Here is a 27,819-nt window from a genome sequence, read left to right as displayed (position 1 = left end):
GTTGCAGCAATCAGTGTTAAATCACTTTCATAAGATTTAACAACATTTTTTATAATGAATGTAAACACTTTAACTTAATGGTACTTAAATAATTTAAAAAGAAAAATGTTAACGTAGACATTCTTATGCTTCTTTTACAACTACATCCCATTTCTATATTCCAACTGTTAAGAATATTTCAAGAACAAATCTTCTCAGGAAAATTGCCTTCATCCATTTGTTAAGCATTTTTATACAAGGACACTGATATTTCCCCTCCTTTCCATTACTGTGGAATACATGCTGGAAAAATGCAACAGAATTTACTACCTATCATGTGACATTTGTAGACACACTTGGCATCTGTGCACTATGATGGAGTCTCTCCAGTGTGACTGACCCACAGGCAGGTTGGCTTACATTTATTATTTTTTTAAAATGGGATGTCATGGAAACCTATTTCACCAGAGTTTTAAAAAATAAAAAGGGTACTGCTTTAAAAAAAAAAAAAAAGAAAGAAAGAAATACACTAAGCAAACAAAAGCAGACATGCTTTTCAATACAGCTATAGAGAAGAAAAAGAAATAATAATAAAATAATAAAGCCCAAAGGCTAGGGAGATGGATCCACCTGCCATTGTCCATGTCCAGCGGAGAAGCAATGACAGAAGCCAGAACTCTCACCTCTGCTCCCCATGAAGAATTCTGGTCCAGACTCCCAGAGGGATAAAGAACAGAGAAGCTTCTGATGAAGGGAATGGGACACAGAACTCTGGTGGTGGTAACTGTGTGGGATTGTACCCCTGTGATCTTACAGTCTTGTGAATCATTATTAACCCCCCCACACACACACACACACAGTCCAAAGGTATAGTGATTTATATACATAGCCAAAACTTGAAAAGGAGAAATTACTTTATCTTCCTCCATCTAATGGTGGAAAAATGAATCCCCCATGACCCCACAAATGTTTCAGATTCTGGTTTTTGCTGGTGACATTGCTCATGGCTTGAGATACATGGTTCTCTCCACATCCCTGGCAGAAAGGAGTGCAGGGCTCTGCCCGGCTGTTGGCCGCCTGCCTGGTGTATGGCGTGAGAGAGAGCTGTGCTCAATGGCAGCAAAGCCGTGGCTACTCCATCAGCAAATGGCCACTGCAAGTGAAGAATGTGGGTACTTGTGGTCCTCAAGGTGCTCAGATTTTAATGTTTGTATCTTTAGTCATTGTGCTCTTCCTTCGTTGTTGTCCATGCTGGGCCTTCACCTACCTGGACTGACTTTTTCAAATAGATAGATAGGTAGATGGATGGATAGATGGATGGATAGACAGACAGACAGACAGACAGACATGTAGGTAGGTAGATGGATGGATGGATAGATAGATAGATAGATAGATAGATATGTAGGTAGGTAGATGGATGGATGGATAGATAGATAGATAGATAGATAGATAGATAGATAGATAGATAGATATGTAGGTAGGTAGATAGATAGATATGTAGGTAGGTAGATGGATGGATGGATAGATAGATAGATAGATAGATAGATATGTAGGTAAGTGGATGAATGGATAGATAGATAGATAGATAGATAGATAGATAGATAGATAGATAGATATGTAGGTAGGTAGATGGATAGATGGATAGATAGATAGATATGTAGGTAGGTAGGTGGATGGATGGATAGATATATAGATAGATAGATATGTAGGTAGGTAGATGGATGGATAGATAGATAGATAGATAGATAGATAGATAGATTGATTGATTGATTGATAGACAGATATGTAGGTAGGTGGATGAATGAATAGATAGATAGATATGTAGGTAGGTAAATGGATGGATGGATAGATAGATATGCAGGTAGGTAGATGGATGGATAGATAGATGATAGATAGATAGATAGATAGATAGATAGATAGATAGATAGATAGACAGATATGTAGGTAGGTAGATGGATGGACAGATAGATATGTAGGTAGGTAGGTGGATGGATGGATAGATAGATAGACAGACAGACAGACAGACAGACAGAGATGGGGGCAGCACAGCACTGTAGCTACACACTGAGGCAAGTGCTGCGGGCAGGCTTGAGTCGGCTCCTGGACTTGGCAGAGCAGACACCCTCCTTGGTGAGCTCTCTGTCGGCCTTAGTCAAGACTTTCTTGTGTGATGTTCAAACTCCTTCCTAAAGCTTTCCTCTGGGGCTTGCGCTGAAAAATCCAAAGTTGTATTTGCTGGCCATCCCTGTGAATATGTGAGGGACATCTTCATCTGATCTTAACTAGCACCCTGACTGGGGTGGCAGTAGATAGCGTAATGGCTATGCAGATAGTCTCTCATGCTTGAGGCCCCAAAGTCCCAGGTTCAATGCCCTTAACCACCATAAGCCAGACCTGAGAAGTGCTCTGGTAAAAAAAAATAATAATAATAATAATAATATGTGGTGCAAAGCGCAAGGACCAGCATAAGGATCCTGATTCGAGCCCCCGGCTCCCCACCTGTAGGGGAGTCGCTTCACAGGCAGTGAAGCAGGTCTGCAGGTGTCTGTCTTTCTCTCCCCCTCTCTGTCTTCCCCTCCTCTCTCCATTTCTCTCTGTCCTATCCAACAATGAACGACATCAACAATAACAATAATAACCACAACAAGGCTACAACAACAAGGGCAACAAAAGGAGGAAAAAATGGCCTCCAGGAGCAGTGGATTTGTGGTGCAGGCACTAAGCCCCAGCAACAACCCTGGAGGCAAAAAAAATAAAATAAAAATAAAAAATAAGATTAATGGAAAGAATAAGAAATTAAAATTTAAAAAAGAGAAATGAAAATTCATCCCTGTGCAGGTTCCCTAGACATAAGAACCAGACACTGGAACCACATGGGGTTCCCAGATGTGCGCACTGGCTCATCAGCTCATTATTTGTCGCTATGGCCCTCCTTCTCCTCCATTCTAAGTCACAGATACTCATACTGCCACTTCTGCAATGTCTTTTCTTTTTTCCCCCCTTTTCTCTCTGTGGGTCCTGATGGAGCTGGAGTTCAGAGCCCTCTGGGCATCTTCCCCTGACGTTTCTCCCCCTCTGGGAGCATGGACCCAAATTCTTCATGGGGAGCAGAAGGCGGGAGTTCTGGCTTCTGACATTGCTTCTCCACTGGACATGGGTGTTGGCAGGTGGACCCACACCCCCAGCCTGTGTCTGTCTGTCCCTAGTGGGGCAGGGCTCTGGGGAGGGGAGACTCCAGGACACATGGGTGAGGGCGTCTGCCCAGGGAGGTCAGGGTGGTGTCATGGCAGCATCTGCAACTTGGTGGCTGAAAGGTGGTAAAGATAAAAAGCAGGACAAAGTGTTTAATCCAGGGCACACTGGTGAGGTCGTCTTCCCAGGAGTTCAGGATGGAGCTGTAGGAGCATGCAGCTTGGTGTTTGAAAGGCAGTAAGTTATGAGGCAGGGCAAAATGTTTAATCAGTAGGAACCAGAAAGTAGAAATAGAGCAGGTGAGAATAGGGATTTTAGGGTGGTAAGAATCTAGAAGTCTATTTTAGTATGTTCCAAAGGGCTCATGACTTTAGTAATTTTTGCCTGAGCTTGACAGCTAACATAGAGTTGGACTAAAAATATTGTCTAGGAAAATGGTGTCATAGTTGACAATAGAACTAGAAAGCTGGATTAGGGCAGAAAGTAGCTCCCAATCTTGAAGAAAGTATATAAGTACCATTAACTGTAAACCCCATCTACCTGACCCACGGCCCACGTCTATTCCTATTCAGCACAGGAGCCTGTGTGACCTCTGAGTCCCTGTCAGTCTGAGCTCACAGTCCATGGTCACAGCTGGAACATTCTAGGCTGCTCTCACATCAGGACCCGTCTTCCTCGAGGGGCAGAGCAGGCTGACCAGCCTCCCTGCAGAGAGTGGGGCGTCCCCACCATGGTTGCTCTGCAGTGACGGCAAGTCCTGGAGAGGCCACAGGAGGCTTGGGATGCTGTTCCTGATGGACGTGACCAGTGATGGTGGAGAGAGGGGGCTGTAAGAGGGCTAGGCCGTCATATCTATGTGGGAATCTAAGAATAAAAAAGTTCCTTCACCATTTTAAGTTCATTGTTTAATGATATGGAAAAGAGTGCTTGAGGGCTCACCTTGCATCACAGCAGAGAGGGCCAAGACCATCCTGCCCTCCAATCTCTTATCTGAAACTAGGCAGTGCAACTCCTTCTAAGATAAAATCTGAGATTCTCATTAGAGAGGAAATGGCTAACCACATGAAATTTCTTACATCTTTTACTGGAAATAGACATTTCCTCTGAACATACACATGAAACTAGGCTGATAGCAAAAAAGACAATTTCAGTTTAAACTAATTGTATTTCCCTAAGAAACTCACCTCCATTTAAAGTAATTTTGGACTAAAGTTGCAAGTCTGAAACTATCTGCAAAACATACAATGAAGAGACTACACCAAATTAACAAGCTTCTGCATGGCAAAAGAAACCATCACCCAAAGAGACCCCTCACAGAGTGGGGGAATATATTTACATGCCATACACCAGATAAGAGGCTAATAACCAAAATATAAAAAGAGGTTGCCAGACTCAACAACAAGAAAACAAGTGACCCCATCCAAAACTGGGGAGAGAATATGAACAGAATATTCACCACAGAAGAGATGCAAGAAGCCAAAAAACATATGAAAAAATGCTCCAAGTGTCTGATTGTCAGAGAAATGCAAATAAAGACAACGAGATCTCACTTCACTCCTGTGAGAATGTCATACATCAGAAAAGGTAACAGCAGCAAATGCTGAAGAGGTTGTGGGGTCAAAGGAACCCTCCTGCACTGCTGGTGGGAATGTCAATTGGTCCAACCTCTGTGGAGAGCAGTCTGGAGAACTCTCAGAAGGCTAGAAATGGACCTACCCTATGACCCTGCAATTCCTCTCCTGGGGATATATCCTAAGGAACCCAACACACCCATCCAAAAAGATCTGTGTGCACATATGTTCTTGGCAGCACAATGTGTAATAGCCAAAACCTGGAAGCAACCCAGGTGTCCAACAACAGATGAGTGGCTGAGCAAGTTGTGGTCTAGATACACAATGGAATACTACTCAGCTGCAAAAAATAGTGACTTCATTTTCTACACCCCATCTTGGATGGAGCTTGACAGAATCATGTTAAGTGAAATAAGTCAGAAACAAAAGGATGAATAAGTGGTCCAGGAGGTGGCGCAGTGGGTAAAGCATCGGACTCTCAAGCATGAGGTCCTGAGTTCAATCCCTGGCAGCACATGTACCAGAGTGATGTCTGGCTCTTTCTCTCTCCTCCTATGTTTCTCATTAATAAATAAAAATTTAAAAAAAAGATGAATAGAGGCGATCTCACTCATAGAAGTTGAAAAAAAAAGAACAGAAGGAAAAATTCTAAGCAGAACTTGGACTGGAGTTGGTGTCCTGCACCAAAGTAAAAGACTCTGGGTTTGGGGGAGGGTTCAGATCCTGGAACATGATGTCAGAGGAGGACTTAGTGGGGTTGTATTGTTATGTGAAAAACTGGGAAATGATATGCATGTATTTTACTATTATTTTTACTGTATTTTACTGTCGACTATAAACCATTAATTCCCCAGTACAGAAGTAAAAAAAAAAAAATTGAAAAATACTACCATGACGCCATCCTGACCTCCCTGGGCAGACGCCCTCACCCATGTGTCCTGGAGCCTCCCCTCCCCAGACCCCTGCCCCACTAGGGACAGACAGACACAGGCTGGGGGTGTGGATCCACCTGCCGACACCCATGTGCAGCGGAGAAGCAATGACAGAAGCCAGAACTCCCACCTTCTGCTCCCCATAAGGAATTTGGGTCCATCCTCCCAGAGGGATAAAGAAAAGGGTGGTGGGAATTCTATGAATTGTACCCCTCTTATCCCACAACCTTGTCAATCAATATTAAATCACCAATAATAAATTTTAAAAGAAGAAGTAAAAAATAAGAAAACACAAAGCAGAACTTGGACTGGAGTTGCTGTATTGCACCAAAGTAAAGGACTAGGGTTGGGGGAGAGTTCAGGTCCTGGAACAGGATGGCGGAGGAGGACCTGGTATTATGTGGAGAGATGTTACACATGTACAAACTACTGTTCTTTATTTTTTGTTACTTTATTTTATTGTTGACTATAAAAAAGTCATTTTAAAATAACAGATAGTATGGTTGTAAGTTTAAAAAAAGAGTTAAAGCCCAAACAAATCTCCTTCCACAGACCTACAGCAATGTCTGTAACACTGCTTAGGAGTCCACACACACACACACACACACACACACACACACACACACACACACACACATCCTTTAAATTTATTTCCTGAAGGGGTAGATATCACAATGGTTATGCAAAGAGACTCTCATGCCTCAGGCTCCAAAGTCCCTGATTCACTCCCCCACACCACCATAAGCCTGAGCTGAGCAGTGCTCTGATAAAAATAAAAAACACCTCAAGGGGTCAGGTGGTGATGCTCCTGGCTGAGTGCATGCATTACAGTGAGCAAGGACCTGAGTTTGAGCCCCCAGTCCCTACTTTCAGGGAAAAAGCTAGGGCTGCAGGTGTCTCTCTGTCTCTCCTTCCCTCTCAATTTCAGGCTGATTCTATCCATAAATAAATAAAGATAATAAAAATAAATGAATGAATTTATTTCATTACTACAAATATTTTTAAAGCACATTAGATGTTTACTGGTGCTCAGCATATCTACATTTTTAACATTTGGCATTTGTGTTTATTCCTGAAATAAGTTTCACTCGCAAAGAGAGCAGATGCAGGCAATTACCACCAGAGGTCGCTAGTACACACATTATATCAAAAGCCCAAGCCAATTAAGTTCCGGCTAACAAGTTGGGGTCTTCATGTGTCTTATTTCTGATTTCAGGAATTCTAAATCACTTGCTTTGTCTTCATAAAAACAGACCTCTGATACTGACAGAACTATTGATGCCAACAGGTTCAATAATTCCAAAAGCTAGATGTCTCAGCAGGACGCGAATCCCCTCTCTGTCCTAGTCTCTCAGGTCATGCCTACGTTTGTATAAACTTGCCCATTTTTTAAGGCCTCTTTTCTCTTCCTTTCCAAGTCACACCTACACCTCTTACTACATTCAAATGTCCCTCCCTGGCATATTGCACTAAAGTAAAAGACTGTAAAAGTAAAAGTAAAAGTAAAAGACTGGGGGGGGGGGGTGTCAGGTCCTAGCACACCACGGCAGAGGAGGGCCTAGTGGGGGTGGAATGGAAATATTGAGAAGTAAGAAATGTGACACATGTACAAACTACTGTATTTTACTGTCGACTGTAGACCATTAATCCCCCAATAAATTAAAAAGAAAGAAAGAAAGAAAGAAAGATAACAAAAACAAATGTCCTTTCCTGTCTCTCTCTCCTCTTTCTCGGTCCTGATGGAATTGGGTTTCAGAGTCCTGTGGTCATCTTCCCTGCTGATGCTTCCTCACTGGGAAAAGGGACCAAAATTCTTTTTTTAAAGATTTTATTTATCAATTTATTAATGAGAAAGATAGGAGGAGAGAGAAAGAACCAGACATCACTCTGGCACATGTGCTGCCAGGGATCAAACTCAGGACCTCATGCTTGGGAGTCCAAAGCTTTATCATGGTGCCACCTCCCGGACCACGGGACCCAAATTCTTTATGGGGAGCAGAAGGTGGGAGTTCTGGTTTCTGTCATGGCTTCTCCGCTGGACATGGGTGTTGGCAGGTGGATCCACACCCCCAGCCTGTGTCTGTCTGTCCCTAGTGGGGCAGGGCTCTGGGGAGGGGAGGCTGCAGGACATATGGGTGAGGGCGTCTGCCCAGGGAAATCAGGATGGCGTCATGGTAGCATTGCAACTTGGTGGCTGAAAGGCGGCAAGGTATAAAGCAGGACAAAATGATTAATAAAGAGGAACCAGAAAGTAGGAACAGAGCAGCTGGGAATAGGGATCTTAGGGTGGAAAGAAGCTAGCAAGTCTATTTTAGGCATGTTCCTAGGGGCCCATGACTACCATAGTTTTTGCCTGAACTTGACAGCTAACGAGGCAGGTGGACAAAAATATTTTCTGAGAAGATGGAGTCAGAGTGGAGAAAAGGACTAGAAAGTTGGATTAGGGCAGAGAGTGGCTGCCAGTCTTGAAGAAAATATATGAATATAATTAACCGTTTACCCAACCCACCTGACCCAGGGCCCAGGTCTATTTATTGAGCACAGGAGCCTGTGTAACCTCCAAGTCCCTGTCAGTCTGAGCTCACAGTCCATGGTCACAGCTGGAACATTCTAGGCCGCTCTCATGTCAGGACCCGTCTTCCTCGAGGGACAGAGCAGGCTGACCAGCCTCCCTGCAGAGAGTGGGGGCATCCCCACCATGGCTGCTCTGCAGTGAGGCAGGTCCTGGAGAGGCCACAGGAGGCTTGTGATGCTGTTCCTGACGGACGTGACCAGTAATGGTGGAGAGAGGGGGCTGTGAGACGGCTAGGCCCATTGAATCTATGGGGGAGTCCAAGAATTCCCTGACTAGGGCCTCAGGTGCTGGAGTGGCCTTGTAGTGACCAAAAACGCCGTCATTACATGAGCCAGTCAGGGCAAGAATATTGTTGAAGAGGACAACGTGAACATAAGAAAAGAGAATGAAATGCATAGGGGTGGGACCTCTCAGGATGACTGCTTTGCAGGAGGCCTGTGGATGGAGGGGTCCTGGGATTTGCTGCAGTGAGTAGAGTGCTCAACTTGAAATCACGAGGTCCTGAGTTTGATCCCCAGATTCCCGCAGCACTGAAACTTCTCCCAAATCCAGTGGTTTGAACCTGGGTTGTGCAGATGACAAAGCAAACACACGGTCCCGGTGCATTTTCTTGGTAGCCCTCATTTTTTTTTTCCATACAGAAAAGTAAAGAAGGGACCAGGCGGTGACGCGCACGTGGTTCAGCACACACACTACAGTGCGCAAGGACCCAGGTTCAAGCCCCTGCTTCCCACCTGCAGGGGGAAAGCTTCTATCCCCCTTCCCTTTAAAATTTCTGTCTGTCCTATCAAATTAAATAAATAAAAGTATTTTAAAAATCGTGACAAAGGAAAGAAAGAAAGAAAGGGAGAAAGAAAAAAGAAATGCAGGTAGTAACAGAGCAAAGTAAATCATCATCGACCTAATGAGAACTTAGTTGTTTCAAACTGAAAGATCCAGAAAGAACAGGGTAGACTCACTGCAGGGAAAGTGTGAAGCTAGATGGTGGTGTGGGCGGAGGGTTAAAACAGCCCAAAACGTTGCCTCTCAGGAGAAGCAGGTGAGGTGCTTTCGCTGGGACTGCTCAGTACCATTCTAAGCTCCCCGGTGTCAGGTTTGTACCCTCCCCCAGGCCCAGAATCAGCACTGCTAGCGCTCTCCAAAAGAGCCAGATGGAGGGGCCGGCCGGTGGGGAGGGGGGCAGGCAGTGGCACCCCTGGTTAAGTATTCACATCACAGCGCACAAGGACCTGGGTTCAAGCCCCTGGTCCCCACCTGCAGGGGGAAGGCTTCCCGAGTGGTGGAGCAGGGCTGCAGGCGTCTCTCTGCCTCTCTCCCTCTTTGTCACTCCCCCTCCCTTCTCAATTTCTCTCTAGCCAATAATAAAAATTTTAAAAAGGTTAAACAGTAAATACATTAAAATAATAAAATCTGGAGTCAAGTGGTAGCAAAGCGGGTTAAGCGCACGTGGCGCAAAGCCCAAGGACCGGCGTAAGGATCCCGGTTCCAGCCCCGGCTCCCCACCTGCAGGGGAGTCGCTTCCCAGGTGGTGAAGCAGGTCTGCAGGTGTCTGTCTTTCTCTCCCCCTCTCTGTCTTCCCCTCCTCTCTCCATTTCTCTCTGTCCTATCCAACAACAACGACATCAATAACAACAACAATAAAACAACAAGGGCAACAAAAGGGAAAATAAATAAATATAAATAAAAATTTATATTAAATAAATAATAACTAATAATAAAATATTTTTTCTTTTCAGATTTTTAAAAATTTATTTATAAAATGGAAATATCAGCAAGACCATAGGCTAAGAGGGGCACAATTCCACACAATTCCCACCCCCAGAGTTCCCTGTCTCATCCCTTCCCTTGAAAGCTTCCCTGTTCTTTACCCCTCTGGGAGCATGGACCCAGGATCTTTATGGGGAGCACAAGGTGGGAGTTCTGGCTTCTGTCATGGCTTCTCCGCTGGACATGGGTGTTGGCAGGCGGACCCACACCCCCAGCCTGTGTCTGTCTGTCCCTAGTGGGGCAGGGAAAACAGAGCCTGAAGGAGAGACTCTTATTGCCCTCTGTCCAAGACCCTGCTTCAGCCAATATTGCTTCTTTTTTTTTTTTCATTTTCATAATCAAATTTTCCTCTCCACTGGCCTCCTTCCCTTTGCACATAACTGTCCAGGAGCTCCGAGCTTGGCCGACTGGCTGGCCAGCGTTGGCTTCATTCCTGGATTCAGGTATCGCTTCTTGGCACGGAAAATAGCTGGAACCCTCCCCACACCTAACGAGCCCTCCCTGGTCGAGCTCCAAGACCTCCCACACATGGGCACTGATCAGGCACTCTGCACGCGGAGCCAGCCCTACCCACAGCCCTGGTCACGTAGGAGCCACAGGGGCCACCGCTGTGGAAACAGCCAGAGACAAGGAAGGGGAACAAAGGATGCCCCCCCCCCCCCCCAGACAGCAGGGCTGTCTCTGTGGTGGGAACAGAGCAGGACATTTGCGGAAGACGAAGAACTCCGCTTTAGACAAGCTGGGTCTGAGCGTTACACAGCTGGGAGTCATCAGGACAAGGTGTGCAGAGGGACCCCAGACCCTCCCGTCTGGTCTGTGTGCATAGGTCCACGAATACTCCGGGTTCACAGCTGCTAGCCACAAGACCATTGGCAAGTAGCTTAACTGCTCCCAACCTCACTTTTTTTTACCTGAAAAATGGAAACTGACTTCATCAGAAAGCAGCTGCAGGGCTGGGACATGCATTGGTGCACCCGGTTAAGCTCACATAGTACGGGGCAGAAGGACCTGGGCTCAAGTCCCCCCCCCCACCACCACTCCCTGCCTGCAGGGCGGGACTCTTCACAAAGCAGGGCTGCAGGTGTCCAGGTGTCTTCCTCTCCCTCTCTCTCCCCCCTCCTCACTCAATTTCTCTGTTTAATCCAATAAAAAGTAGAAGAAGAAAAAGGCTGCCAGGAAGGACGGCTTCATAGTGCCCCCCGTGATAACTAACACTGGTGGTGATAAAAAAAAATATATTTCTAAATCAGGTATGGTGACCCAGGAGTTGACACAGTGGATAAAGCACTGGATTCATAAGCATGAGGTTCTGAGTTCAGTCCCTGACATTGCATGTGCCAGAGTGATTCTCTGGTTCTCTTTCTTATCTATCAGTAATCTTAAAAGAAGAAAGAAGAGAAAGACAAGAAGGGAAGGGAGAGAGGGGGAGAGGAGAGAGGGGGAGAGGAGAGAGAAAGAAAGAAGTCAGGTGTTATAAATTTGAAAAGTCACTGGGGCAAAGTCACCTGAATTAGAAAGAACAGCCTGTCTGAGTTTAAGGCTAGATTAGATTTATTAAGACCTTAGATCAGCATCTTATTGTCATAAGAGAGTTTGGGGAACACTTGAGAGAGGTTGCTCTGATGTCTGTCAGTGTGCTCCTTGATAAAATCTCTTCATGATGCCTCAACTATTTCCACTTTTTTTTCCCCTTCCATTTAGTGTTTTCTTTCTTAGAGGGAGAGGGAGGAGAGGAAGGGGAGGGAGAAGGAAGGAGAGGGAGGGGAGGGAGAGGGAGGGAGAGGGAGGAGAGGGAGAAGGAAAGGGAGAGGGAGAGGAAAAGGGAGAGGGAGACAAGAGAGGGAGGAGAGAAAGAGGGAGAATGAGGAAGTGACCCTAGTGCAGAAGCTTCCTTCAGTGTAGTGAGGGCCCAGCTTGAGCCTAGGTTGAACACAGCATCTGAATGAGTTATTTCACTGGCCTACTTCTACCATTAGCACATGGAGCTTCCACTTCCAACAGCCCATATCTGCTAGGGGAGTCAGAAGTCCCTGGGATTTGAGGTCCCTGGGAGAAGCCCAGCGAGTGAGTCCTGGTCCAGATGCATTCCTCCCCCAGTGCTGTGCCCTGTGCCCTGGTCAGATTTCTCCACAGCACAGGCTCCGGCATCCTGATGGGACTAAGTTCAAGTCGCCCTCTGTGGGACTTGGCATTGAAAACCTACTTCTCTCTCATGTCTCCCCCACACTCCCTTATTATTTTGGTCCTGGCAGCACTTCCTAATTAATCGTTTTCCACATGAATCTCTTTTTTAAAAAAATTTGCTAGTGATTTCTAAGCAGCAACTGGACTGGAGTTGGTGTCTTGCACCAAAGTCAAAGACTCTGGGGTGGGGGAGGGTTCAGGACCTGGAACAGGATGGCGGAGGAGGGTCTAGTGGGGGTTGTATTGTTATGTGGAAAACTAGGAAAAGTTATGCAGGTACAAACTATTGTACTTTACTGTCGACTGTAAAACATGAATCCCCCAGTAAAGAAGTTTTAAAAATTTTGATTAGTGATTTAATATTTACAAAATTACAAGATAACGGATATAATTCCACACCGTTCCCACCACCAGAGTTCCGGATCCCCAGTCCCTCCACTGGAAGCTCCAGCAGGTCTCCCACGGCTGCAGATGTGGGTTGACTATGATTTCTACAACCACCTGTCTGTATTTGCATAGGTTTCCCTTTTTCTCCATGATCCTATCTTGTCTTCCTGTCCAAGTCACACCTACACCTCTTACTCCATCCAAATGTCCCCCCCTTTTCCTCTTCTCTCTCTGGGTCCTGATGGAATTGGGGTTCAGAGCCCTCTGGTCATCTTCCCCTGACATTTCTCCCCCTCTGGGAGTCTGGACCAAAATTCTTTATGGAGAAGGTGGGAGTTCTGGCTTCTCTGCTAGACATGGGTGTTGGCAGGTAGATCCACACCCCCAGCCTGTGTCTGTCTTTCCCTAGTGGGGCAGGGCTCTGGGGAGGGGAAGTTGCAGGACACATGGGTGAGGGCGTCTGTCCAGGGAGGTCAGGGTGGCGTCATGGCAGCATCTGCAGCCTGGTGGCTGAGGCCATGGTGTTTTTGTGGATGTCTCAGCTGCAGTTAGTGAGCTTTATTAAGTCCACAGTTGTAGATGTTTGTTGTTATGGGGAAGAGCGGCTGTGCTCCCTGCTACTCCCTGGCCACACAGCCTGGAAGTCCCTCCACACGAATCTTAATCTCTGTGTCTGCTTCTCAGGAATCCTCAAGACAGTGAGGCGGTTACTAAGGCTGCTTACCGATTCTTCTGTTCGCCACCACCTGGGCACGGGGTAGGTCATGTTTCCTGGTTTCCTGTGGTTTGATGAGACGCCCAGTTATCAGCGCCAACAAAAGTTACCAGTTGACTCTAGGCTGAGCACCAAATTACCTGGGTGAAACTCTGGGTTGGAATGACCAGAGCTATTCCAGATAATAATGGTTGTTCTGTCAGCTTGACACCGTGGAACAGAGCTCTAGCTCTGACTCAGCAATTAAAGCAAGAAATAGGCTTCCAATGGGCTAAGAAACAGCATAATGATTATGCAAAAGACCTTCATGCCTGAGGCTCCAAGATCCCAGGTTCAATCCCTTGGACTGGAGCTGGTGTCTTGCACCAAAGTCAAAGACTCTGGGGTGGGGTGGGGGAGGGTTCAGGTCCTGGAACAGGATGGCAGAGGAGGCCCTAGTGGGGGTTGAATTGTTATGTGGAAAACTGGGAAACGATACACATGTACAAACTACTGTATTTTACTGTTGACTGTAAACCATTAATCCTCCAATAAAGAAATTAAAATAAAAATCCTGCTTCCAGTCCCCACTGCCACATGGGAGCACTGTGCAGAGGGAGAAGCGTCCCAAACTGTTGTAGCCCTCTTATCCTATGGTCTTGTCTATATATTCATTTCAGAAGTTAATAAATAAAGTCATCTATTTTTCAGCCCGAGCACTACTCAGTTATGGCTTATGGTGGTGCTGGGCATTGCGCCTGGACACTTGGAGCCTCAGCTATGAGGGTCTTGTTGAGCAGACACTATGCTGTCTCCTTAGCGCTGTACTGTCGCGTTAACACTGACGCTGAAAGAAGAACTGCAATCTGGAGAGCTCCAGTAAGATGCCCTATGCCATTATTATTATTATTATTATTATTATTATTATTATTATTATTATTATATTATTATACCTCCAGCATTACTGCTGGGGCTGAGTGCCTGTGCTATGAATCCACTGCTCCTAGCAGTCATTTTTTTTTTTCCTGGTTTGTTTCATTTTTTTTTAATTAGATAGGACAGCTAGAAATTGAGAGGAGAGGGGAGATAGAGAGGCACTATCTGCTTCACCAATCATGGAGCTGCTCCCCTGCAGGCAGGGCGTGGGGGATTTGAACCTGGGTCCTTGCACACAGTGATGTGTGTGATTAACCAGGTGCGCCACCACCTGGCCAGAGAAGCAGAGTTCCCCCCTTCCCCCCTTATCAGTTCCACTGTAACATTTTCAAACCAAGGCCAAACAGAAAAGATTGTAGGACATTGTGTATCATTTCAGCCTTGACGTGGGAGAAACAGAAGACTGTCCCTTTGCTAAGACTGGGCGCAACTTGCTTTTCACAGACAGACGGATGTGCCTTGGTTTGGGTTGAAAGTTCATGTCTCTTGCTGCTTTTCGGTATAAAGGAATCCAGGTGTTCTGATGCCCCTGGCCCCGCCGTCATCATAGTTCTCCTGGGGCACTCAGAGTTTCACAGATATTTATTTGTCTAATATTTGATTCTGAAGTTGGAGTTCAGGAGTCTTGATGTATTTCCTGACCGTAACTTCTGTTGCTTCCATATGCAAATCTTCAGTTTGAATTTTAGGGTGAGTACTATCTGCAGGGCAGACGTAGCTGTTAACCGGAGCCCCCTTGGTCTAATGCAGCTGAAATGAAGACAGCTAATGGCAAATGTCGTGGGTTGCTGTTTTGTAGTATGTTTCTATTATCAGTAGATGAAAGGTGGTGGGGACAGGGGACAGGGGCGTTGAACTGGTAGTGAGGTAGTGGCAGGACTCTAAGGCCTCTCTCCTCATTAAACACCAACTGTCAGTATTCTGTGCACTTGGGTGGGAAGAGTGTTTGCATAGTGACATTCTCAGAGTGTGAACAGGGCCACCCAAAATGAGAACAATGTGCTGAAATTCATTTTCAATCAAACCAATATATGTTTCCTTGCAGGGATCCATTAAGGGTGATCCCAGATAATCTGATATTAATCTTGTTAAAGATTAGGGCCGGTGAAATAACTCTCTTGGCCCAGTGTGAGACTTTATCTTGTGAGTTCAAGCCCAGTGCTCACTGCACTGGAGTAAACTTCGGTGCTCTGGTTTCTCTCTCTCTCTCTCTCTCTCTCTCCCTCTCTCTGCCTCTCTCTCTGTCTTTCTCTCTCTCTCTCTGCCTCTCTCTCTCTCTCTCCCTCCCTCTCTCTGCCTCTCTCTCTCTGTCTCTCTCTCTCTGCCTCTCTCTCTCTCTCTCCCTCTCTCTGCCTCTCTCTCTCCCTCCCTCTCTCTACCTCTCTCTCTCTTTGTCTCTCTCTCTCTCTGCCTCTCTCTGCCATTCTTCCTCTCTCTTTGCCTCCAGGGTCATTACTGGGGCTTGGTGTCAGCACTATGAATCCACTGCTCCTGACAGCCATTTCAAACATTTTTTTGGCTAGGGCAGAGAAAAATTGAGAGAGGAAGGGGAGAGAGAGAGGGCCAAAAAGAGATAGACCCCTGCAGCCCTGCTTCACTGTTTGTGAGGCTTTCCCCCCTACAGGTGGGGACCAGGGCCTTGAACCTGGATCCTTGTGCACTGTAATGTGTGCGCTTAACCAGGTGCACCACTGCCTGGCCCCAATTTTTTTTTTTTTGACTTGTACATATTGACCCTGAGAACTGTAAAAACTAAAGGAAGGGGAAAACAAAGAACTAAGCACAAATGATTCCATCCCAAACCCTAGGGAATCTGACTGAATTCTACCACTTTTTAGCAGTTGTGGTCTCTGAGATGACCTGTCAGCTTCCTACACTCCCACCTCTCCTCACCCACACTGCCTCGAATGTTGCTGCCAGAAAAAGCTCAGATCTACAGAAGAATTATTTCTGTCCCAGCCAGTCCCTGGAAATAGAGTATTAATGTGAGAACAACCCAAGTTGGAAGTGAGAGTGTCTTGCAGACACCTGTTACAGGGAGAGGAGAAATTGTGTCCACAGGCCAACGACTGTGCTGTAAAACATTAACCCCCAAATAATGAAATAAAATTTAAAAAAAAAACACATTAACCCCCAGTGAAGCGAGAGGGGAAAAGCGAGCAGCCTGGCCATGGTGAAGCCCTCTGAGGTCCCTCTGTGATGCCCGTGGAAGCCTCTCCTACAGTGCAGGGTGTCTTTTTTCAAACACCCTCTGAGAGCCTGTTCTTTGAAAGGTGATCTCCAGGAAGGACTGGGCCTGGGTTCCCAGCACCTGCAGGACTGTGGAGCGCCAGCTTAGATGAAGCCCACTTATCAGACACAGATATCCTCGTCAGAGAGAGAGGACACAGGGAGTTACTTTTTGTAACTTTTCACTTTTTAAAAATTCATTTATTTATTTAAGTTGATTGACTGATTGATTGATTTTAATTTAACCAAAGCACTGCTCAGCTCTGGGTTTATGATGGTTTGGGGGATTGAACCTGAGACTTTGGAGCCTCAGGCATGAGAGTCTGTTTGCATAACCATTATGTTATCTACCCTCCGCCCAAATTCACTTATTTATTTTATTTATTATTGGGTAGAGATAGAGAGAAATTGAGATGAGAAGGGTAGATAGAGAGAGAGAGAGACAGACAGACAGACAGACACCTGCAGCCCTGCTTCACTACTCGTGAAGCCAGGGGCTTGAACCCTGCTCCTAGCACACTATAGCGTGTGCTCAACCAGGTGCCTGGCCTCCACTTTTCCGTTTTCTCACGCTGGTCTTTGTGCTTTGCGCCATGTGCGCTTAACCCGCTGCACTACCTCCCGACTCCCTCACTTTTCCCTTTTCTAACTCTCCTCCTCCTCCTCCTCCACTCTCTCCCTAGAATGCTCAGAGCTTCTGCACAGATAAGAGCTGAGCTTAACCCTCTCCTCTGCTGCAGCTGCTGCTGGATGGAATCTATCTTTATTTCAGTGAAGAACCGCAGGAACAGTGAAAGAGAAGGGATTTGTCGGCTCAAAAATAACTCAGGTTGGGAAGCACGTCTGCACTACACAGGCAGTAAGGCAAAACTTCAAAAAAGAAGCGGGTCTTGCTTCATGCCTAGTAGAGTTACCGTGATATGGTGGCCTAGCGGTCTGTTTAGGGGTTTCAGACCACATGGGGCTGCGGAGACAGCATAATGGTCATGCAAAAGACTCTCATGCCTGTGGTCCGGGAGGTGGCACAGTGGATAAAGCACTGGACTCTCAAGCATGAGGTCTTGAGTTCAATCCCTGGCAGCACATGGACCAGAGTGATGTCTGGTTCTTTTTTTTTTTTTTTGTGGTTTCTCTCCCTCTCCCTCTTCCCCACTTCTCCTTCTTTCTTCTTCTGCTTCCTCTTCTTCTCCCCCGCCCTCCTACGTCTCTCTCTCTGAAAGTCAGCCCGAAGTGGTAAAGGTCTTGGTGACAACATGAGGTAAGTTAAACAGTGTCAACTGCAGAACTCAGGGGAGTTTTTTCCATGCAAACCAAGCTGAAGTGTAAGGAACTGTAGTCACCACACCACTAAGACTTCATTCAGTGTGCTGAGAGAGCCATTGTTTGATCCTGGGTTGTGCGTTGGGCAAAGCACTTTACAAGTTAGTAGTTTCATCGGCCCCCAGAGTTGTTCTTTTTTTTTTTTTTCTTTTGTTTTCTTTTAGTGGAGGCCTTATGGTGATGTCCAGTTCTTTCTCTCTTTCACTAATCTTTCACTAATAAATAAATAAAATCTTTAAAAAAAAAAAAAAAAGACTCTCATGCCTGAGGCTCTGAGGTCCCAAGTTCAGTCCCCCACACTACCACAAGCCAGAGCATGGCTCAGCTCTCTGTGTGTTTATCTGTCTGTCTATCTATCTATCTATCTACCTCCCTATCTATGTCATTAAGATAAAATATATAAAATTAAAAAAAGAGAAAGCATGCATAGGTTGTCATCAGATGGGACTTTGAGTCCAACACTTTACCCACTGAGCCACCTCCCGGACCCAGATGGGAGTTTGGTTGGCTTGTCATAATAGATGGTAGAGACTAAAGTCAGATGGAGGGGAGACAGCATAATGGTTATGCTAAGACACTCTCATGCCTGAGGCTCCGAGGTCCCAGGTTCAATCCCCCACACTACCCATAATCCAAAGCTGAGCAATGCTCTGGAAACAAACAAACAAACAAACAAAAAAAGCACCTTACTTTTAGGGGCCAGGTGGTGGTGCACCTGGTTAAGTGCACTCATTACAGTGAGCAAGGAGCAGGGTTCAAGCCCCTGGCCCCACCTGCAGGGGGAAAGCTTCACAAGTGGTGAAGCAGGGCTGCCGGTGTCTCTCTCCCTCTCTCCCTCCACCCTTTCAGTTTCTCTCTGTCTCTAACCAATAACAAATAAATAAGTAAAAGATCAAAATTTGCAACAATTCAAAGTGGGAATTAAGGACTGTAGGGAGGAGAGGGGTCCTGGGCAGGCAGCTCACCAGATCAGAGCACTGAACACATCAACCCTGGGGACACATTGGAGAGATTCTCTTCCCTAGACCGCTGGGTACTGCTCCCCACACTAATAAAAACTGTGCAGAAATCAAGAGAAGCACATCAGTAAGAGGACAGAGGACCACAGACCTGCAGGCAGGGCTACCTGCCAGAGCTCTGGGAGACACCATGCTGGAGGGTTTCCATGGCGGCAGACGAGAGGGCACATCTCTAGCTCCCGGCTCCTGTCCCTGGCAGCCCCAGAGCACACACAGCTGCACACGCCAGCCTGTAGTGCTGCCCACAGCAAACTGGGAAGACCGAGCACTCCCAACTCGGAACGTGAGGTTGCCGCTCAGATTCAGACGTACATGCCTGGGTCCAGGTTCTCACTGAGCATCAGACAAGCTGCGTGGACAAGGACTTACCCACCCACTAGGCAGACAACGGGAAGCAAATACCAAGCTCCCAGCAAAGACATTCAAACCGTGGCCCTGAGGACGCTTCTCCCCGAGCTGAGAAGTCCAACGGGAGGAATCTTCAACAAAGTCAGAGGAAGGATGACAGGAGCTCTGGCAGAAATGAGAGCAATCTAACAACAACGACACCAATAACAACAGCAATAATAACTACAACAATAATTTTAAAGAAGGGAAAAATAAATAAATATAAAAAAATAATTTAAAAAATAAACAGTTCCCTTCCATTGTCTGGTGCCTGAGAGGGCTCCCTCTCCTTTCTCCATTGCCCTGTCGGTTATTACAAGCTCCCTAGTTAACTGACTGACTCATGCTTTACATCTAGGAACCCATGTCTGTCTCAGTCAGTAAGATCTTCTCACTGGGATTGAGGGGAAGGCTATCCTGTGACGCTCACGCCTTTCCCTGAGCAAGATCCCCGTCCCAGCTCCAGACACCATATGGGAATCCCATGCATAGCATCAGGGGAAGTTTTTTAAGTGGTGAATTGGTGCTTTGCTGTGGGGTCTCTCTCTCTCTCTCTCTCTCTCTCTGTCTCTCTCTCAGCACTGCTCAGTTCTGGTTTATGGTGGTGCAGGGGATTGAACCTGGGACTTTGGAGCCTTAGGCATGAGAGTCTCTTTGCATCTCTGTTATGCTGTCTCTCCCCACCTTTCCCCCCATCTCTTTCCTGCTCTTCTCTGTCTCACATCTTGAAGAAAAGGGCTGGGGGGAGGAATTCATATGGCCCCAAAGAAAACGTTGGCAACAAAGTTAAAGGAAACCTCACTGAGCACTTGTGCATTTAAACATGTATAACAGATTCCACACCTACCCACTTATCTAAATTTTAACAGAGGGTCAATAATGGTGACACATACTTTTTTTTTTAATTTCCCCTCCAGGGTTAGCGCCTGTCCTGCAAACCCACTGCTCCTGGAGGATATTTTTCCCTTTTTTTAAAAAAATTTCTTTATTGGGGAATTAATGTTTTACATTCAACAGTAAATACAATAGTTTGTTCATGCATAACATTCCCCAGTTTCCCATTTAACAATACAACCCCCACTATGTCATTTATCATCCTTCATGGACCTGTATTCTCCCCACCCACCCACCCCAGAGTCTTTTACTTAGGGGCAATACGCCAATTCCATTTCAGGTTCTACTTGTGTTTTCTTTTCTGATCTTGTTTTTCAGAGAGTATTTTTCCCTTTTGTTGCCCTTGTTGTTCATTGTAGTTGCTATTAAACTTGTCGTCATTGTTGGATAGGACAGAGAGAAACAGAGAGAGGAGGGGAAGACAGAGGGGGGAGAGAAAGACAGACACCTGCAGACCTGCTTCACCGCCTGTGAAGCGACTCCCCTGCAGGTGGGGAGCCGGGGGCTCGACCCGGGATCCTTACGCCGGTCCTTGGGCTTCGCGCCACGTGCGCTTAACCCGCGGTGCTACCGCCTGGCCCTGACAAATATTTTCAGTTCACTAGATAAATTAAAACAAAAGTTTTAATTGTGCTTTGGAACCTACAAGAAGTAGCGAAATGTGGAGAACAATTTTCCATAAAGATGTGGAAAGGGGCCAGGACTTAACTTTCTTTCCCTTCCTTTTCTTCTCTTTTCTCTTTCTTTTTCTTTTCTTGTTTTATGGCCTCCAAACCAAATTCTAAACAAAGGACAAAGAATTTTGTGTATTGGACCAGGCAGTGGCGCACCTGGTTAAGCACACACATTACAGTCACAAGGCCCCGGGTTCAAGCCCTCAGTCCCCACCTGCAGGGGGAAAGCTTCATGAGTGGTGAAGCAGGGCTGCAGGTGTCTGTCTGTCTCTCTCCCTCTCTGTCTCTCCACTCCTCTCAATTTTTCTGTCTCTATTCAAGAACAAATAGATAAAAATAGAATTTTATGTATCAAAAATGGCAACACAGAACATTAGTTAATGGCATGTGCTCTGCAGTCAGACTGAACTGGTGTATGATTTAGTTTCTCTGTGCGCCTCCGTCTACTCTAGGTAAACGGAGATACTAGAAGTACCTCAAAGGATGAGTATAGGGATTAAGTGAATGAACTTAATTTCCGCAAAGACACTAGAAGAGTACCTAGCAATCTGTCAGCAGCCGAAACCAGTCATCATTTCAGCAGTTACGATGTCCTCTTTTTCAGGACAATCTGGGGCATCTGTGTCGTCCAGCGATACAGCGAGCTTCTCTTTAGATGGTTTACTCTCCTTTAGGTATATCTTAAAGACGCAATGAGACTTTTTAAAATAGAGACAGAGATTGAGACGGAAGAGGGAGATAAAAGTGCTAGAAATTCTTCTTCCATAACCACTGTGCAGTCTCTCCAGCTCATATTAACTTACATCAACTTTTTAAAAAAATTTCTTATTTATAAAAAGGCAACACTGACAAAAACCATCAGATAAGAGAGGTACAACTCCACACAGTTCCCACCACCAGAACTCTATATCCCCTCCCCTCCCCTGATAGCTTCCCTATTCTTTTATTTTTTTTTAAATCAGGGTTTTTTACAAACTTTTTAAATATTTATTTATTTTCCCTTTTGTTGCCCTTGTTGTTTTATTGTTGTTGTAGTTGTTATTATTGTTGTTGTTATTGATGTCGTTGTTGGATAGGACAGAGAGAAATGATGGAGAGAGGAGGGGAAGACAGAGAGAGGGGGAGAGAAAGACAGACACCTGCGGGCCTGCTTCACTGCCTGTGAAGCGACTCCTCTGCAGGCGGGGAGCCGGGGCCTCGAACCAGGATCTTTACACCAGTCCTTGTGCTTCGCGCCACCTGCACTTAACCCGCTGAGCTACCGCCCAACTCCCTATTCTTTTAATTTTAATTTAATTTTATTAATTTATTTTCCCTTTTGTTGCCCTTGTTTTATTGTTGTAGTTATTATTATTGCTTGTTATTGATAGGACAGAGAGAAATGGAGAGAGGAGGGGAAGAGAAAGACAACAGACACCTTCACACCTGCTTCGCAGCCTGTGAAGCGACTCCCCTGTAGGTGGGGAACTGGGGGCTCGAACCAGGATCCTTATACTGGTCCTTGCGCTTTGCGCCACGTGCTCTTAACCCACTGTGCTACTGCCTGACTCCCAAGCTTCCCTATTCTTTATCCCTCTTCTAACCTCTCCCAAAACGTGGGAAGTGGTGTGCAGAATGGAAGGCCAGGAGCTGGCTTTTAGAGCTGCAGGCAGTGGTGGAAAGCACCTAGGCCCTCCTGCTTCCAGGAGTAAGACTTCCCAGACTTCCTCCTGGAACAAAGTCCACTCCAGGTCCCAATTCTTTTACATGCTTTCTTTCCCAAGGTTGAGGTCAGTGGGATTTCACTGCTGCCACAGTCCTGCTTCCAGATGAGGATTTAGTATTTTTTTAAATATTTATTTTATTTATTTATTGTTGTAGTTATTATTGTTGTTGTCATTGTTGGATAGGACTGAGAGAAATGGAGAGAGGAGGGGAAGACAGAGAGGAGAGAAAGACAAGACACCTGCAGACCTGCTTCACCGCCTGTGAAGCGACTCCCCTGCAGGTGGGGAGCCGGGGTTCGAACCGGGACCCTTATGCCGGTCCTTGTGCTTTGCGCCACCTGCGCTTAACCTGCTGTGCTACAGCCCGACTCCCGAGGATTTAGTATTTTAATTAATGGATCTAAGGGCAAATCAGTTTATCAATCTCAGGCCACTTGTCCCCAACCCCACATCTAAGCCTGGTCCTTTTCAGGTCGGGTTTCAGTATGAAGACAGAGAGGAGGGAGGAAAGCCTACCACTCATTTCAGCTGCTTTGGAGTCCCAAGGCCCTTTTGTTAATTTTTACTTCCTCACTGGGAGTTTTTTTTTTTTTTTTTTGTAAGAGTAAAGCATGCCATGATTTAAATCTACTTGACAAATGTAGTGGGGAACAGCATTACAACCTTTCTTTTAGGGGCCAGGTGGTGGCGCACCTGGTTGAGTGCACATGTTACAATGTGCTAGGACCCAGGTTCAAACCCCCAGTCCCCACCTGCAGGGGAAAGGCTCTGCAAGTGGTGAAGCAGGACTGCTGGCGTCTCTCTCGCTCTCTTTCTCCCCCTCCCTCTTGATTTCTGGCTGTCTCTGTCAAATAAATAAAGATTAAGAAATATATACTTCCATTTGTACTTCCACTCTAGAATATGAACTCAGCATCCAAGAAGCGTGGATTGTTTTTAGTCGATCTAATGTTGTTGGAAGTATTTTTGGCTCTCTGACCATTAGTAGACCCATGAAAGGTTGGATTGGAACAGCTATGTTATTTCTGAGGAAGGGGAGCAGCAGTTCGCAATTTCTTTTTTTTTTTCTTTCCCTTTTTTGTTGCCCTTCTTTATCGTTGTTGTTGTTATTATTGTTGTTACTGCTGCTGTCGTTGTTGGGAAGGACAGAGAGAAATGGAGAGGGGAGGGGAAGACAGAGGGGGAGAGAAAGACAGACACCTGCAGACCTGCTTCACCGCCTGTGAAGCGACTCCCCTGCAGGTGGGGAGCCAGGGGGCTGAAACTGGGATCCTAACGCCGGTCGGGTCCACTTGTGCTTAACCCGCTGCGCTACGCCCCCTGCGATTTCTAGAATGCACTGCAAACAAGGCCAGTCCTCTTGGACGACATGCTTATTCTCCAGAATTTGAGTACAAATAAAAGTTATACATTGCTTAAGTATAATACTGGTCTTCAATACATTTACCAAATCAATTTAAACCTAAGCATCAAACTCTGCCAGTCAGGGAGAGACGACTAACAAAAAGGGCTTGGGGCTCTGGGCAGCTGAAATGAGGACTAGACCAGGGAAGGCAAGGAAGGTGGGCCAGCGTCCTGGGGGGGGGGGGGGCTCATGGCTAGTTGACAAGTACCAGACTCTGACAGAGAAAAGGCTGGGGGGGGGGCGGCACACTCAAGGACCTGTGCAAGGAGGAGGGTTCTAATCCCCACTCCACACTTGTGTGTGTGTGGGGGACGCTTCACAAGCAGGTCTGCAAGTGTCAAGCAGGTCTGCAGATGTCTGTCTCTCCCTGTTCCCCTTTCCCCCCTTTCGATTTCACTCTGTCCTATCGGGTAGGGTAGGGTAGGGTAGGGTAGGGTAGGGTAGAGTAGGGTAGAGTAGAGCAGAGCAGAGCAGAGCAGAGCAGAGCAGAGTAGGATAGGATAAAAGGCTGGCTTGGGGTTTCCTTGTGGTCTCAAGACGGAGACAGCTGACAGAGGCTGGAAACCCCTTTCACCAGTTTCCTCCTGGGAAACCCTAAGCTGACTTAGGAGGGAGGCAGCTGGGGGTGGGGTGCCCAGCGTTTCTGGTCCTGGGGGGGGGGGTTCGGGGTTGGGGGCACCCTGCATGTCTGGTCCTGGGGAGGGTTCAGGGTTGGGGGCGCCCAGCATTCCAGGTCCTGGGAGGTGTCTCGGGGTGGGCGCCCCGCATCCCTGGTCCTGGGTGGGGTCTCGGGGTGGCGCCCCGCATCCCTGGTCCTGGGTGGGGTCTCGGGGTGGCGCCCCGCATCCCTGGTCCTGGGTGGGGTCTCGGGGTGGGCGCCCCGCATCCCTGGTCCTGGGTGGGGTTTCGGGGTGGGCGCCCCGCATCCCTGGTCCTGGGTGGGGTCTCGGGGTGGCGCCCCGCATCCCTGGTCCTGGGTGCGGTCTCCTTGGCCCTGGCTGCCCGCGCGGAGGCCCCGCAGGGCGGACATGGAGCTCACTCCACGGGCCGCACCTGCTCTCACTCTCGTGCTCCTGCCTCCAGGCTGCTCCTGGGCTCCGGGCTCCAGGAGACCATCTTTCCTTTTTTCCCCTTCTCCGTCTTGTTGGCTAGAACAGAGAGAAAGAGAGAGGGGAGACAGAGACAGACAGACAGACAGACACCTTCGCCACTGCTCCTCATACACTCTCCAGCCAGCCCACCCTCCCTGTAGGTGGAGAGCCGGGGGCTCGAACCCGGGTCTTCGAGCGGCGTCCCTGCGCTTAGTACTATGTGGCACCCACTTCTCTGATCTCAGCCAGGGTCCGCCTTTGATCTCGGCCCCCAGCCCCCAGCTGGACCTGGTAAGGGCGTTTGGGGAGGAGCAGGGGGCTGCGGGGGCGGGCCAGGGAGGGGGAGGGGGAGGGGGAAGGAGAGGGGGAGGGGGAGGGGAGGGCAGGAGAGGAGCCTGGAGGGCAGGAGAGGGGGAGGGGAGAGAGGGGGAGGGGAGAGAGGGGGGAGGGGAGAGAGGGGGAGGGGAGGGGGGAGGGGAGGGGGGAGGGGGTGGCTCGGAGGCCCCAGGCTGGGCTGGGGGCGGCACCTGCAGGCCCGAGGGGGAGGGAGGAGCAGTGGGGGAGGGGGAGAGGAGAGGAGGGAGGAGCAGTGGGGGAGGGGGAGAGGAAGGGGAGGAGAGGAGGGGGAGGGGAGGAGCAGGGGGGGAGGGAGGAGGGAGGGGGCGGCGCCGCGGCCGGTGAGTCACGCGGGCGGTGGGCGGTGGGCGGTGGGCGCCGAGGACCCGGAGCAGCGGCGGGGCGGGCGGGGCGGGGCGGGCAGGGCAGAGGCGGGCAGGGCCGGCCGCCCATTCATTCCGCCGCTCCGCCTCCTGCCGGCTCCGCGGGCCCGAGGTGAGTGCGCTGGGCCGCGGTCTGGGCTCCGGCCGGAGAGGGGCGGGTGGGCCGGGGCCGGGGGCCAGGGAGGGGGGGGAGGGGAGAGGGGGAAGGGGAGAGGGGAGGGGAGACGGTGCCGGCCGCGGGGTCCCCGGGGCGCCCCCAGGTGCGGCGGCCTGCGCCTCGTAGCCTCCATCTTGTGCGGGGGGGGGGATGCGGCCTCCTCCCGGGCCTGGGGCCCCCACCCCCTCACCCCCACCCCACCCCTTCCATCCCCCACCCCACCCCCTCCATCCTCCACCCCTCACCCCCACCTCTCCATCCCTCACCCCCACCCTCACCCCCACCTCTCCATCCCCCACCCCACCCTCACCCCCACCTCTCCATCCCTCACCCCCACCCCTCCATCCCCCACCCTGTCCCCCACCCCCACCCCGCCCCCACCCCTGCCCACCCGGCCGTTTTCGCCGCACCCCCGCCTGGAGCCCCTGGCCTTCGCCCTCTGCCTGAATTTGCGGCCTGGAGGGAGGAGAGCTTGAGCCGTTTATGTTACTCTCTTTATGTCTTGGACAGAGGCGTGTGGAGTGGGAAGGGGGGAGGGAGAGAGAGAGAGACCTGCAGCTCAGCCTCACCACTCGCGAAGCTTTCTGCCTGCAGGTGGGGAGGTGGGGACCGAGGGTTTGAACCCGGGTCCTTGCGCACAGGTGTGCCACCACCTGCCCCCTCCACCTTTCTCTCTGTCTCTTTTTAATTTATTTTGTTGAATTATCTTTGTTGATTTATTGGACAGCCAGAAATCGAGAGGGAAGGGGAGCTAGAGAGCGAGAGACAGAGACAGCTGCAGCCCTGCTTCACCCCGCGTGAAGCTTTCTTTCCCCCTGCAAGTGGGGACCGGGGTTTGAACCTGGGTCCTTGCACATTGTTACAGGTGCCCCTGGCCCCTCCATCTTTCTCTTTTTTAAAACATTTTTTATCTATCTCTGTTTATTGGATAAGGACAGCCAGAGATCAAGAGGAAGGAGGAGACAGAGAGGGAGAGACACCTGCAGCACCCCCCCCCCACCACCACCCACAAGTGAGGACTAGGGCCTCGAACCCAGGTCCTCGCGCATGGGATCCTGTGTGCTGCACCAGGTGCTCCACATCTGGCCCCAAGGACTTCAGCTTTCGAGCCGGGTACTGCCAGGCACCTGGCCTGCAAAGAGGCCTCCCCGCCGCAGCCATGGAGCAGGTGTGGCCCAGGGGCTCTGGGTTGCAGATGCGGACGACCGTCCTGCCCTCAGCTGCCCTCTGTCCCCTCGCTGCGGGTTCTTAGGCCGCCGGCCCAGGAGACCTATGGGGGCAGCCTCGCCGCGGTGATGGCTCAGGGATCTGGATGCTCAGGGATCTGGATTGGCCTTTGGGGGAGAGAGAGGAAGGCTTGCTTGGGCTTTTCAGCTTCTGGAAATGGGCTTGGAGGACTTTATTGAGAGCAGATTCCAAGAGGAAGAGGAAACACCTGAGGCAGGTCCCCTCGGCTGACTCCTCCGCTTCAATGCGTGAGCAGTTCTGAGGGGTCTGGGTTGGAGGGATAGGTTGCTTAAAAACAAACAAAAAAAACAAAACACGAAGACAAAACAGAAACACTACCCAGAGGAAAAGTTTCGAAGATCCTCAGAACTGTTACATAGTCTGTCCTGTTGTTCAGGCTCCCAAGAACTTGATAATTCTTGTTTATTTTAGTAGAGCTTCTGCAGGGGATTGAACCTAAGACTTTGGAATGTCAGGCTTGAGAGTCTCTTTGCATAACCATTGTGCTATCTACCCCCCACTCGCTCTGGGATTGTTTTAATGTGCTCCTTCCTTCCGCAGTCAAGGACGGGTGTCATGGCTCATATCCTCCATCTGTGTTATCACTGCTTCCCAAGCTGGAATGGAACCTGGGACTTGCTGACAGGAAGCCGGCAAGTGGTTCTGGGTTGACTGGCGAGATTCTTCTCTCCGCCCCAAAGATGGACAAAACAGATTAAGTTCAGTTGTTTACCTGATAAAGAAAGGAGGGAGGGCGCCGTGTTTGCTCAGTGG

At 48.5% G+C, this 27,819-nt stretch overlaps 1 protein-coding gene and 1 long non-coding RNA gene across 2 annotated transcripts in view; one reads left to right on the top strand and one right to left on the bottom strand.

Moving 5' to 3' along the window:
* The window catches only part of LOC132541284 (uncharacterized), a 32,211-nt gene extending 17,624 nt beyond the window's left edge, over nt 1-14,587 (top strand). The window contains exons 2-3 of the long non-coding RNA XR_009552436.1: nt 13,272-13,344; nt 14,102-14,587. This is a non-coding gene — a long non-coding RNA (uncharacterized LOC132541284). The remainder of the gene's footprint in view (nt 1-13,271; nt 13,345-14,101) is intronic.
* NSA2 (NSA2 ribosome biogenesis factor) overlaps nt 1-27,819 on the bottom strand; it is a 116,436-nt gene that overhangs the window by 33,217 nt on the left and 55,400 nt on the right. The window lies entirely within an intron of this gene.

Source organism: Erinaceus europaeus, chromosome 11 (genome assembly GCF_950295315.1).
Source record: "Erinaceus europaeus chromosome 11, mEriEur2.1, whole genome shotgun sequence".
In the NCBI taxonomy this organism is placed as follows: Eukaryota; Metazoa; Chordata; class Mammalia; order Eulipotyphla; family Erinaceidae; genus Erinaceus; species Erinaceus europaeus.
This window is presented reverse-complemented; position numbering and strand designations above follow the sequence as displayed.